Consider the following 13,028-nt stretch of genomic DNA (forward strand, 5'->3'; position numbering starts at 1 on the left):
TGGGATAGTAGTGCTATATGACTTCAGAGGCATAAAAATAAAAAATAAAAAATAAAAAAAAAAGGAAGAAATTGCTTGAACAGAAAAACTCCTAAGACGTCTACGTTTAGGGGAGCTGTCCCCTCCACCCCAAATGCACCTCTGTGGAGAAATCCAGCCGGTGTAGTTTGCTGAGGTCATGCTTAGTGACTGGAGTCGACATGGCCATTTCCCTGGAGGGGACATTACCCTTGGCCTTGGCACACAGCTCCGGTCCTCCTGGTCGGGACGGCGGTGACGGTGATAGGATGACTGAGCAGGGATTCGGGAGCCAACCACCAGCTCAGATAGATTAAAGCCCTTCCTGGAGAGAGAGTGTGAGACCAGATGGTTGAATTTGGGGTTTCAGGTACATGGTATTTTACATGAATTTTACCTAATACATTTCATTGAAATAAATATTTTAAGCAATTGTCTCAAAAGACATTTGACATTATGACAAAGCAATAAATGCTTCCACTTCATCAAGCATTCAGATGGGATACACTACATCATTTTCAATATTCATTTCAAAACTCTCCTCAGCAGTGGCTCTTTAAGAGGCTGATAACAGCATGTGGAAAAATACTGATTTGAGTCCATTTTATAGCTGACGTTGCCTACAATTAATTCTCCCTACTAAATTAAATTCTTGGTCATTAGATGCCTTAAAAAATAAAAGACGTATTTAACTTTCCCTCTGGTTCAGTTAAATATAGATATCCTCAAGGACGTGGATGGTTGAACAGTTAAACCTTTGGCAGGCACGTTAGGGTTAAATAACTTCATTGAAATCACTTCCTTCAGAAAGAAAGGAAGCCTCATACTTGCACCCAGTACAATATATTTTAAGAATTATTTAAAATAGATTTATCTCAGAAGAGAGTAAGAAAAAAAGGTATTAGATTCAGTCAGCTCACTGCGGTAAAAACCTCCTAAATTGAAACCTTCTCATTAGTCTTCAACCAGAAGGCCGCCTCCTGCCTTGTACTCTCCTTGCATGTTGATGAGACTTCATTTAGTGGCATTTTTAATTCTACTTCGTGTCCGGAAAAGATATCCTCTGATACTTGAATCATTTCTGCTATGTCCCTCTCTAAACACCGCCAGGGGCATGAAACCCAGCCCTCCTGACGCCGAGAGTGCTTCCTACTTTTGTTGTGAAGGTGAGAAAGGGTCTTTCTCAGACTGGCCCTCTCTCCACCTCTCTATTCCCCACATCTGTCTTGCTTCTGGCCTGGGTCACGTAGACCATGTCTAATCCCTCCACGAATATACTAATCCTTCACATATTTGAAAATTGCTGCCAAGGTGAAATCCTACTAAGATAAATGAGAAGTTTTCTGCTGGGACCTAAGGAAGGAGCTGCATAAGTACAAGACCAGAACAACAGGAGTCAACAGCCCAGATACTGCAGCTCCAATATACAGAAGAGGAAGTTGAGGCTGAACACCACGAATGAACCCAGAGCTCCCAATGCCAGGCACTGGTGGGACCAAGGCTCGACCCAGATCCTTTTACCCCAAATTCTGCTCCTTTTCCACCTCTCCATGATGCCACCCTCAAGTCGGTTACGATCTTTTGGAACTTCCAGTGTAATGGACAGTTTTGTTGTCTTTGCATATGGTGAACTGTTCACCTGTCTTCCCTTGCCTTTCCTATTAGGACGTGATTTTTTTCTTTAATGACAGAGATCATATCTTTAATTTAGTCTAATATTTCCCATAATATCACACACACTGAGATGCATAAAAACTATTTCTTGATGTGAAATGAAAAGTCAAATATATTTTAACATTTGTCTATAGAAGCAACATTAGAAAAAAGAAGAAATTTTCTCAATGCAGCAATGTAAATCTTTTTTTTAAAAGAAGTGTGGTCTTACATTCCATATAGTTGCTGGTGCCAAGGATATGTCTTAGTTATAAACTTGGATCACTTGTGTTTCTTTTTCCTGAAGAGATGAATGCTTCAAGCACAATACTAACAAATGCCTAAATATTTTGCATTTTCCTACTCCCTTGATGAAACATGCACCTGACCAGTTTCTCTGCTTCGGATTTTTTCCCTCTCTAGATCTGTCTATAAACTCCTTCCATGCTACTCTTTCTACATAATAAAATGACTCTCCTGGCCTCCAGAGTTAATTGCATACTCCTTGGCACAGTTTAGGGAGGCAGGATCCTGCTCATTTATCTCACTCGGCTCCCACACAGGACTTGGCACCTTCTCCAGCCCCTCCAAGCTCTCCGGCCCAGTGCTTGCCACACTCTCCCTCCCAACCTGCAAAACTATGGAATATTAGCAGTTCCTTATATGACAAGATTTAAAGATAAACCGTGGTTCAACCAGGACTGTGATGACCTGGAAAACACACTTTGTTTTGTTTTGTTTACTTAAGGTTCTACTTATATTTGTTTTTATAATTCCCTCTTTTGAGTAGATTAGCTTTGTTTGTTTATTTTTGGTTCTCTTCTAACTATTAAAATATTTCCAAAGGACAATCTTCAAACAATAGACCAATCTGGTTCTTAATATGACTAGAAACCCTGAAAGGAACACATTTCAATTCCTGGTTATTCCTTACACGGGAGAGTATCGGCAAAGGAACTGTCATGGAGTCGTTTCCGGATGAGCCTGTTGGCTAGGCACGATGCTTAATTCTATGTGCCAAGTTGACAAAGCAAAGGGATGCCCAGATAGCTGGTAAGACATGACTTCTGGGTGTGTCTGTGAGGGTGTCTGTAGGAGAGTTCAGCATTGGAATCAGTAGACTGAGTGAAGAAGAACCTCAACACCAAAACAATGAAGGCTTGAATAAAACTAAAAGGCAGAAGAAGGGCAAGTTTGTTCTCTTTGCTTGAGCTGGCATGTCCATCTTGTCTTGCCCTCAGACATGGGTGCTCCTGGTTCTCAGGCCTTCGGACTCGGGCTGAATTATACCACCAGCTCTTCTGGTTCTCCAGCTTGCAGATGGCAGACTGGGACTTCTCGGCTTCCATAATCATATTTGCCAATTCCTGTAATAAACTTCTCTCTCTCTCCATACATACACATACACATACACATCCTATTGGTTCTGTCTCTCTAGAGAACCCTGAAAAAACACTACGAGAAGTCTACTGACCTGGCTTCTTATGCACATGGTGTTCTTTCCTTAAACCAAATGGTGATGTTAAGGAGAATAATGAGGAAAAGAATGATAGCTATTTTTTTTTTTTAAGATTTATGTATTTATTGAGAGAGAGAGTGTGTAAAAGCAGAAGGGGCAGGGGGAGAGAGAGAATCTCAAGCAGATTCTGTGCTGAGTGGGGAGCCTGACACAGGGCTCAATCTCACGACCCTGTGATCATGACCTGAGCCAAAACCAAGAGTCAGATGCTCAACCAACTGAGCCACCCAGACACCCTGAACAATAGCTAATATTTACTGAGAGCTTACTATATGCCAGGCATCACTCTCAGCTCTTTGCTTGTATCATCTTACCTCCCTCCCTCTACGGTCCTATGACATTGGTGCAATCCGTATCAGAAGACTGAGGCTCAGAGAGGTTAAGTAGCTTATCCAGGGTCACAGAGCTGGGAAATGGTAGAACAGCACTTAGATCCATACAGTCTGGCCTAAAGCCCTGGCTTTTAACCACCGCGAGACATTGCTGCCCCAGCTTCAAGGGTTTGTGAAAACCCCTTTGGATAGATCATCCATGACTTTTCATTCGTATCAATCTGTCGTCAGGACCGAAGGCTCTGGGCTGACTCTCCATACTTACGAGCACAGAAGCAAAACCAGATCCTGCCGTGGTTCTCTCCCTGGCTGTATATGGGAAGCATCCCGTGTACTCTGCCAGCCAATTTCTCAAAATAAAAATGGTGGATCCTGGAGATTCTGATTAGGGTGGTCTGTGTTAAAGTGCCAATGTCAGTAGTTTTTAAAAGCTAGGGATTTTAATGAGAACCACTGTGGGTCCAGGAGGCTACCAGTCAGTGCACGGACCAAGACTTTAACTTCATGGAGGAGGATTCCCTAGTTGCACTCTCCGAGAGCAGACTGTACTCCAGAGGCGAGAGAGCCCCAGGACACCCCACCCCACCTCCACTCTCCAGCCTCCATTTCACGACCAGGCGTTAACTCCATTTTAGAGCCTGCATGCTGGCCAGAGGAGCAAAGAGAAGCGTGCAGGAGTAGCAGCAAGCTTTTAGTCAGTGACCACGTCCCGGATGCACCCTAAGCCCTGGCGAAGGCCCGGGGGCAGGTGTAATCAAGGTGTCCCAGGGGATATTCAGAGCAGAGCCCTCAGCAAGCACAGCTTCTAAATTTGTCCTCGAGAATGATTAATCTGTTGAAGCAAATTCCTGGGGCATAATTAAGATGCTCTAATCAAGGAAGGAGATTGCTATGCAGCAACCTCGGGCACTGATTTGGTGGAAGGAACTCCTGACCAGAAGGCCTCAATAACCAAGTGGAAGTAGTGAAGGTGAAGCACTCTTGACATCAGGCTCTTAAAACAGAACCTGCTCAGAGGGCTACATGGTCCGAATAGAAAAGATGGTGAGGAGTTCCTCCTGGCCCCTTCCCTGGGCCCTCTCAGCTTCGGGCCGCCGCTGGCGTGGAGGGTCCCTGTGGGGCAAGCAAGGGGTCAGGGGAGTGAGGCGGGGACGCCCCCGAGGCAGAGGATGGTATCAACACAGGCACCTCGGCCTCCACGGCCACCTGCTCGGTGGCTCAGCTCCCCCTGGTAGAATTCCCTCCCACCCCCCACCCAAGACATTAGGACACAGCTTCCGAATTTAGAGGCCCGGCTAAGCAGAGGGAAGTGCAGTGACGTGTGTGAGGCTAGAGATGAGTTTTCTAGGAATTCAAGGTAGATGCTGGCCCGGAAGGGCACAGGAGAGCTCCACTCCAGGGAGGAGGCACAGGTGGAGGCCGAGGTGGAGGCGGTGGCTGGAGGCTCCGCACAGGACGAAGCGTGCCCTCCCGGGGTGAGATTAGCAGGAGCAAGTATGGCGGCCAGCTCAGTAGATCTCTCAGATCCCCGGCCTCCCTGCCCTCCCCACGGCTGCAGTTCATCTCTCTTCCCCAGTGCAAGATCCCCTTTGAGTAGCTGACACGGTCCTGATTCTTATTCAGATGTTTCCTAAGGTTTGTTGACTAATATCAAAGACAGATTCCAACTCCCTAAAGGGTGCAGCTATGGAACAATGTCAACAGCATTAATGCTTGACAAACACAAGATATGTTTAACTCAAATATTTAAATACAAACGCTCTGTTTTGGTACGGAGTACAGATGAAAGTGCTTTTATCTGCCCAGAGCTAGCGAGAGGTTATCCACATTATTAAATAACCACGAACATTTTCCCCTGGAAAAATCCATCGGGTGCCCTGTGCTGACCCCAATTTTTTTCTAAATTAGGTGTGTGTTGACTCTGTATTTTTTCCCTCTCCAGGGGGACAGCTTGCCTCCCGAAGGATGCATCTCCCCAGGACTGACAGGCCCTGGTCACCAGACAGACACGGAGAGGCAGGGCATATGTGTGGCCTGCCCAGCAGGTTCCTGCTCTGCCCTGCCCTTCAGGCTGACAGTCGAGCTCCTCTCAAGGTCAGAGCCCGGTGTACTCAGCTGAGCAAAACATATGGTCCCTCCTCAGGAGCCTTTGATCTGGGCTGGAGCTGACTGAAAAGTACCACGTTACAATACCCTTCCTCTTCAGGCCAGACACACCAAATGGGGAGGCCCAACTGAGACTTTCAGAGGCCTGGAACATGAAAAAAAATGGGGTTTCTCCCCCAGCCTATGTTTCAAAATAATATACTGTGATGTAAAAATACGTCAAGACTCCTTTGATGCCATCGGTGAATCCGTGATATCCCATACCGGGTATCTTTCGTCTGCTGGCCTAGTGCACTCGCCACCTCTGTCCATCCTGCTTTGTGTCCTGGGAGGCGACAGGAACCGACTCGCGCCCCAAGCTTTCTTGCTCTGGGCTCCAGATGGGTTTGGCTCATGGGCAACAGAGCAGGAGACTAGAGGGAGGAAGGAGAGTCTTTGCCTCTATACCTGACCGTGTCTCTCTCTCACCTGCCCTCCCCACTTGTCTTCAAGTGCAAGTTATCTTTCCAGGATCTGCACCCCTCAGGCCTGGGGGCGCGGGGAGAGAAGGGTTACAGGGCCCACTGCTACCAGCCCAAGGACGCTTCTTCTATGGTTTCCCTACCCCTTGGTGAAGAGTCTCCTTACTAAACTCAAAGTTGCCCAACTCCACTGTGTCATCTATTTCCTGCTGGGACTTAACGAACAGAATAGCAAGTGTCAAATTAGCATTTTACTAATTTTTTTTTAAATGTTACTTTTGGCACCCCAAATTTGTTGATGCCTTAAGAATAGGCCAGGTTTTTTTTTTGTTGTTGTTGTTGTTGTTGTTGTTGTTGTTTTTAAGATTTTATTTATTTGAGAGAGCGAGAGCAAGAGAGCACAAGCAGGGGGAGACGCAGAGAGAGAAGGAGAGAGAAGCAGGCTCCCCGCTGAGCAGGGAGCCTGAGAGATGCCGAGCTTGATCCCAGGATTCTGGGATCAAGACCTGAGCCGAAGGCAGACACTTAATCACTGAGCCACCCAGATGCCTGAGAATAGACAGAACAGGCGGAGAGGTTCAAGTGAGGGCCAGTGTGCAGTGCAAACAGGTCTCGAATCTCGCGGGCAAGAGCGTCTGCCCCTGCATCGTTGCAGCGGGGCAGACGCACTCAAGCCTAGAAAGCCCGGGGCAGCCGGTGTCGAACAGGATGGGGATGTTAAAAGGCAAAAGGGTCCACACTTTTCCTACAAAAATTCAAAAAGTGATTACGATCTCTAATTTAGTATTGCTGAAGATCATAATTTTATTATGAAAACCCAACTAAACAGAAGTAACTGGGACGTTAGCATTGCCTGTTGGACCTTTATAAAGAGCCCAAAATGTAGTAAAGAAGTAGGATTATCAGATTTTGTAACGGCTGTGCTCACTTGGAAATCCATCCGTGCCTTCTCTCTCTTCATGTCCCGGTCTTCCTGCTTCCTGCAGAAACAAAACAGAGGCTAGTTGTTCCCCTCTCTGTGGTGAAAGTCAGTTCGGTCTGCACTATGGCTTCTGATTGCACGGATCAGACACAGAGGTCAGATGGCTCGTCCCGTTATAGGCTTCATAAGTCCCCTCCTCTGGGAAGCTTTCCTGACTCCCTCCACGGTGCTCCTCAGGCATTAAAAGGATTATTTTATATTCTAATTCTCCGGTTTCTTGTCTGAGGAACCTCGCAACAGATTGTGATTTTTGTTGAGGCAGACATGAGGCCTTTCCTCCCGTCTCCTACACACAGCTCAAGCCCCCGTTTTCAGGAGGCTTAGTAAATATTTGCTGAGTGTATGGGTAAATAAATTCAGGAGAGAGTAAAGGTCTATCCCCTCTCAAAATAGATTCATGCTTCTCAGATTTTTTTTTTCCAGGCTCTAATAAATGTTGTATTACTTCCAAACCTGATATGAAATGGATGTCACAATTGTGGCCAAGTTTGTGAGTCGTTTCTCCACACCTAAAGGATGAAAGCAGGTTAAATCAAACAGGGCAAGATAACCACCCTCCCTCGGAGAGGCATCAGGACTTTCTGATGAGTATGCTTGTAAAAACGTTCTTTTATATCTGGAACCAAGCTGGGGCACCCGGGTAAAATGGGGTAGCTTATTTCTATTTTCATTTAGATGCAGTATTTTCCAGACTTTTTTGTAGATGGGCCAACTCAGGAAAAGGAAGAGCTTATTAATTATTTATTTTTTCCATCCAAGATAAGGAAAAAAAGAAACCCTCGCTTTATTGAGTCCCAAAGGAAGAAAGTTGTAGGAAAAAAACCTTCTTTTTTTCCCCGTATAGTTTACCTACTTCATTAAACAGAAGAACGTCAATGAGAAAATTGACGTGGATTTTCAGCCACTAAACTGCTCCTCTTAGGCGATATTTGTGAAGTAGACACATGGAGGAGACTTTCCAGTTTTTTGCTTAATTAATAAACTTTATTGTTTACACGGCTTTAAGTTTTGTAGAAAAACTGAGCGGGGGCGCCTGGGTGGCTCAGGTGGTTAAAGCATCTGCCTTCAGCTCAGGTCATGATCTCTGGGTCCTGGGTTTTGGGTTTTGAGTTCCCTGCTCAGGAGGGAGTCTGCTTCTCCCTCTCCATCTGCCACTCCCTCTGCTTATGCTCTCTCTCTCAAATAAATAAATAAAACATTAAAAAAAGAAAAGAAAAGAAAAACTGAGCGGAAAGCAGAGAACACACACATAACCCGTTGCTCTCTGCGCCCTCCCTGCACAGGGTCCCTCCATCGTTCGCCCTTGGCGGCGGAGTGGTATACCTGATGGAGCGGCGGGCTAGTCCTGACAGCATTATTCACTAAAGTTCATCCTTTGCATAAAAGCTCACTTTTCGTGGTATACATTCGATAGGTTTTAACAAACGTATGATGTGTGATGTCACTTATCACCCATTATAGCGTCATACAGAATGGTTTCACCATCTAAAAATGCCCCGTTTCGTCTAATCACCCCTTCCCCAACCACTCAAACTTCCACTGTCTCCATAGTTTTGCCTTCTCCAGAATGTCATTAGTTGAAATCATACAGTATGTAGCCTCTTCCAATAGACTTCTTTCCCTTAGCAATTAAGCTTCCTCCATGTCTTTTTCAGGCTTGAGAATTCAGGTTTTTTGGGTTTTGTTGGTTTGTTTGTTTGTTCTTAGCACAGAATAATATATTTCATTGTATGGTTACACCACAGTTTGTTTATCCCTTGGTCTATTGAGGGGCATCTTGGTCGCTTCCAGTTTGAGGCGTTTATTTATATATTTATATATATATATTTATATATATTATATATATATTTATATAAACATTCACATGCAGCTCTTTGTATGGACGTAAGTTGTTCACTCATTTGGGTAAATACCTAGGGGGACAATTGTTGGATTTTATGGTAAGCCTACGTTTAGTTTCGTAAGGAACCGTCAAACTGTTCCAAAGTGGTGGTACCATTTTGTATTCCCGCCAGCAATGAGTGAGAGTTCCAGTTGCCCCACATCCTTGTCAGCATTTGGGATTGTTGGTATTTGGGATTTGGGCCACTCTAGTAGGAAGATAGTGGTACCTCATGTTAATTTGCAAGTCCCTAATGATGTCGGATGGTAATCATCTTATCATATGCTTATTTGCCATCTGCATATCTTCCTTCGTGAGGTGTCTGTTCAGATCTTTTGCCTTCTTAATTGGGTTATTTTCTTCTTAAATTTTAAGAGTTTTTTGTCTTTTTGTATAGTTTGGATACGCAAACTGTATCAGATATGTATTTGCAAATATTTTTTCCCAGTCTATGGCTTGTCTTTTATTCTCTTAAAACATTCTAATTTTTTAACCATTACATTTGTTAATCGCATTTTAAAATTTACACAGTTTGTTCAAATGCAGTATCTCACTGCATCCACAAAATGCCCCCGGGCAGTAGATGTTGTAGTGCCCACATTAGAGATATGGAAATAAAGGGGTGAGGTGGTTTGATTCTGGTCGTACGGGGGCTCAGGGAGGAGTGGGGGAAAAGTTCTGCCCCATCAGTGGGGTTTCCGGGTTGTCTGTTGTGTGGGGGCACTGTGCTCGCTGGGTGTTACAGAGCTGTACAAAATGGCTCCCCCTCCTCTCAACTTGGCTCTGATGGGAATATCTGGTTTTTTGTTTGTGCTGGCCTGAAGATTTATATTAAAGAGGACCTGGTTTTCAGAGGCCCTGCATCTGGCAGTCCTCATCCCACATTCCTCACGTGGGGGATCCTCCTCTACCAGTTCTCAGCTTTCATCTTGGGGCGCCTGTAGTTCAGGTCCCCTTGGGGAGCAGCTACTTTGAGACAAGAGATTCCAAAATGTCCCCCCACGCCGACCCCCAGAGTCCAAGGTGATTGTCCTAGAGACTCCCTCTCCTCTTTTGGCAGACAAGCAAACAGCCACAAACAATACTAGAACACAGAAGCGAAGCCCTCTGTCTTTGGGAACTGCCGGGCTGCATGTTGGCTCAGGGGTGCACACATGCGCTAGGGCTGCTGACCCCCATCTCACTCTACAGTCTAACGTCCTGGGAGGACGGTACCACACCTTGAGACTCAAGGGCACAGCAGGCAGCCGCATAAACCCTCTCAGAGTACTGCTGGTGTCACAAAGGATTAATTGCACTGTGGATCATCCCGAGGATGTCATCCAGTGCAGGGACGACCTGCAAACTGCTACCCACCTGCAGGTCCAGGTCGGATTGGGGCCTCTGAGTGTCTCATCTTTCCTGAGCCTAGAGATTTAAAGTCCCCTTTCTCCCAGTTCTTGCTGAATCGGTTTAAATAGAGACAGCATTAACAATACAAAGAATTTAATGGAGTGGGTAATGGTGTGGGTGATGTCAACAGGAATTTGGCAGTATCTGTGAGGACAATCTGAGAGGAATAATCAGGAGTTGACAACCCTTCTTTCAGAAAGCAAAATTGCCTGGTTCTAGTTATACCAGTTGTTAGTGCCTTCCCTGCCTGCAAAAAAAAAAAAAAAAAAAAAAGTCACAGTAATTTCAATGGAGTTGTTTACACAAGTGGAAAAATCTGACTCCTTGATAACATGTTTCAGTTGTAAACCCCCTTGATGACACTCAAGGGCCTTCCAGTAAGAGAGAAATTTCCCTGAAACTAAAGAGAAGTTATCTGGAAACAGGTGCCCTTCCTCCATAAGGTTATTTATGTTCATTGGGCTAATGGTTTTTGTCCAGTAATACATTTAAATTGCTTTTCATTTTATAGTCATGCTTCACTATCACATTTCAGAAAGTCACTTCCCTTCCTCTGTGCAGCCAGCAATTTCCTCAAGTAGGCGATGACAGCATTGTCCTTTCGAAGTCATTTGAAATAGACCCGATCTCATCCATCTCAGGAGAATATGCTCTGGCTGATCATCATAGCCAAGTGGAAAATGCAAATGAATGAACTCAGGCCGTCAGGTGGCTCTGTCCTCTCTCGGGTTCCCTGGAGGCCTCCTGGCAGGGCGATGGTGCACCTATTGATCTGGGAAGGAGCCAGACATTCTGTCTCCGACAGTATGTGAGAAGTCGGTCCCCAACTTGGGTTTAGGAAGTGCAGGGAGGTTAGAGGAGATGATTTATAAACTGATGATTTAGACACTGAGTTCCACTTACCTGGTATGGATGTCAAGGAAAAAATGGCCCCAGAGAAAGGAATATAATTAGGTTTATATTGTTGCGTGAAACTGGCAGCTCCTGGGCAATTGGGAAAATTTGTACTTTTAAAACTGGAAAATGTGGATCAGGCTGTGTCATGAATCTGAAGCACATATAATTCTATTTAAACATGTTGGGTATAAGTGCCTCAGAAGTACCATAAAAATACTAGCTTTATTTTTAAACACAGGTAAAGAGGGGAGGAGGAGAAGTCCCTGTTTGTTGCTTTTGTGTCCTGGGGCCACAAGAAGGTCTTGTTTACATGTGTTGGGGGGTGAGGGCAGGCCACCCCAAGTTGGGCCACTGTGGCATGAAGATTATTTTGAGTTAAAAAGCAATCAATAGGGCATCTGGGTGGCTCAGTCGGTTAAGCATCTGACTCTTGATTTCGGCTCAGGTCGTCATCTCAGGGTCATGAGATGGAGCCCCGGGGCGTGGGGCTCTGGGCTCAGCGGGAAGTCTGCTTGAGATTCTCTCCTTTTCCTTCTGCCCTCCCCCCACTTCCACGCACTCATGGGCTTTCTCTCTAAAAAATAAATAAATCTATTTTAAAAAAAAGCAATCAAAACCCAGCAGATTTAGGAAAAGTTCCTTACCTCCCCCTCAAATGCCTAAAAAGAATTTAGAGGACCTGCTCCAGGAAGAGAGCTATCACCATAGATAACCTCCGTTATCATATGAACTAGGTGTGGTGCGCGGGGAGGAATCTGACAAGGCCTGCTCCATCCAAGTCCTCCGAGTCCTTTTGTTTCTGAGTGGCCCAGCAAACGTGTTTACCATTTACTCTTTTTCATCTTCCCGTGAGTGGCTCTCCTTTCCTCCAAAGTCCCAAACACCTCCCTGCTTCTCCTTAGTTCAAGATGACATCTCAATTGTGCTTTACCTGTCTTTGGATATTTCTATCTCTGCGTGGAGTCCCCGTATGTACGCTATTAAATTTGATTTACTCCTGTTAATCTGTCTCATGTCTATTTCTCAGTCCAGCCAGAAAGGGGACAGGACATTCTTGCTCCCCAGCACATGAAATGATCAATCTTCTGCCTGATTTTCAAACTGAGAACTATGCACATGCATGGTTAAGTTCTGAAGGTAAATGGCTCAAGCTAATAGGAGGTTAACGTTCACATTCAAAAGTTTTAACCTTAATATAAAATGGATTAGGAAGAACAGGGACTAGGAAGCATGAATCGTGTTGTTAATCTGCAGCAGGTTAGTCTCAGAAACCTCATCTCTGTTTCGAGACTTGGAGGATTGTCCCAGCAGCCAGCACTCCTCAGCAGGGAAAGGAGATCCGCGGGGGGAGAACGGTTCCCTGCTCCAGGACTGGGGAGTCTTCCAGGGTCCCGCCGCTGTGCCGTCTTGCCACTTGGTTGGCTCTGCCTTGTCTTTGACGGCCAGCAAAAGCCTGCTCTTCCCCAGGAAATAGTATTCATCGGCTAATTTACGACTCCGTTCACTTGCACTACCAATTACTGATGCTGCTCTCTGCAGTAGGCTCAAACGCTGGGACAGATTCTATCTAAAATAGATTTTGGGCTGAGGAGCAGGTGGTGGTGGCGGCAGGCTAGAATGTCACCCAAAGGCAACTCGGAAGAGAAAAGTGCACACCCGGACCAGAAAACCATTTGTTTCTTAAAAGAAGGCATATGGAATATTGGATGTGTGGGTAGGAGTGAAAGAGGAACCCAAAAAAAGTAATTCACATGGGTAAATGTTCATATATAAAAGATGTTGGTCT

This window comes from Mirounga leonina, unplaced genomic scaffold, assembly GCF_011800145.1.
Source record: "Mirounga leonina isolate KUSES-001 unplaced genomic scaffold, KU_Mleo_1.0 Mir_115, whole genome shotgun sequence".
Taxonomy (NCBI): Eukaryota; Metazoa; Chordata; class Mammalia; order Carnivora; family Phocidae; genus Mirounga; species Mirounga leonina.